Source organism: Echinops telfairi, unplaced genomic scaffold (genome assembly GCF_000313985.2).
Source record: "Echinops telfairi isolate 266 unplaced genomic scaffold, ASM31398v2 ScPeMD7_4689;HRSCAF=5472, whole genome shotgun sequence".
Taxonomy (NCBI): Eukaryota; Metazoa; Chordata; class Mammalia; order Afrosoricida; family Tenrecidae; genus Echinops; species Echinops telfairi.
The window spans coordinates 1-1,408 of NW_022108588.1; the positions used below are offsets into that span (position 1 = coordinate 1).

The 1,408-nt window shown below is 49.6% G+C and overlaps 1 pseudogene; it reads right to left on the reverse strand.

The window, feature by feature from the left end:
* Positions 1 to 13: 13 nt before the first annotated feature.
* On the reverse strand, positions 14 to 922 carry LOC101664117 (annotated as a pseudogene).
* Between the last annotated feature and the right edge of the window lie 486 nt (positions 923 to 1,408).

Here is a 1,408-nt window from a genome sequence, read left to right on the forward strand (position 1 = left end):
CCGTGATGCTTGCCAGGCTCCATTGAGAGTCCACGTAATGCCCCATCATAGGCCCCATTGAGCCAGTGATGAGGAGCAGAGATCTGGACCGTGCAGTTATCACTAGAGGCGCAGCGGAAGGAGGAGTCCTGGCTGAAGTTGCAGTAAAGGGTTCGTGTCCCGGCGTAGTTCCACCAGTTTCTTTTTGGATTGTGTGTCAAAAAAACGAATAAGGATGCCCTTCTAGGAGACCGAGGCCACTACAGTGCCTGGCTGGTTGAGGGGCACGCAGGCTACATCATTCTGATGCGCGTGGATGGTAATGGAGCAGATGAAGTACCAGGTTTTGTGCCTGCCTGGTCCACCAGCTGCAGACTCCCACAATTGTTTCCCGGGAACACTAATAGTTGTTTCTCCAGGCTGGGCCAGAGGTCACAGAGCCCCTTGGGGTTGTCCCGGGTGTCAAACTCAAAGAGCTCCCGGGGATGGTCAGGGAAGGAGTACACATAGATGCGGTTCCTCAGCAAGGTGAACTCCAGCACCAGCTTATCCTTGGAGTCCTTGCCTTCTCGGGCATCGTCCCAGATCAGCACGGAGATCTCTGAGAACCTGGAACTGCTACTGCCGCCCACCAGGGCCAGCAGATTGGAGCAGCGTAGCATCTCCACCCAGCCCATGCTGCCCACCTGCTCCTGGTCCAGATGCCCCTTCTCCATCAATGGCTCCGGATTGTAGCTACACACGCCAGTCTCCATGGCACAGCAAAAACAGCTCTGGTCTTGGTTGAAAGGAAGGCTGGCACTCCTCGAAGCAGTTGCTGAGACATGCTCCAAGACTGTTCTCCTTGCCGCCGTGCCTCCCTGATCCCAGTTCTAGTTCTCAGTGCTGTCCGCAGCCCAGCTTACTGACCTCCAGGGCCCTGGTGCCCAGCTCCAGTGTTTCCATCAGGTCTTTCAGATGATGTTTTGGGTATACATTAAACACCAAACCCAACCCACTGCCTTTCATTCAATAGATTCCAACTCATAGCCTCCCTAAGGTTTCCAGAACTGTAAATCTTTACAGGGACAGACAGCCTACTCTTTCTCTTGCAGGGTTGCTGGTGGGTTTGAACCAACAACCCGAGCTTACTAGCCTAGCAATTAAACCATTTTGTCAAGCACACAGGTTGATGATGTGTTGTTTTAAGGACACACACACACAAGTACTAAAAGAATATGTGAAGGGATTTCAAAACATTCGTGGAGGGGGAGAGAGGGTGTGTTAGACAGGGTTCTCTAGAGAGATAAAACCAAATTGCTGATAATTTAATATATTTATTTATAAAGATAAGTAGATATATAACAAGGAATGAACTGTTAAATCATATACAGTTAAATATACAATACAAGAAAGAAACAGTTAAGCTATAAAACACTACAAATGGCTC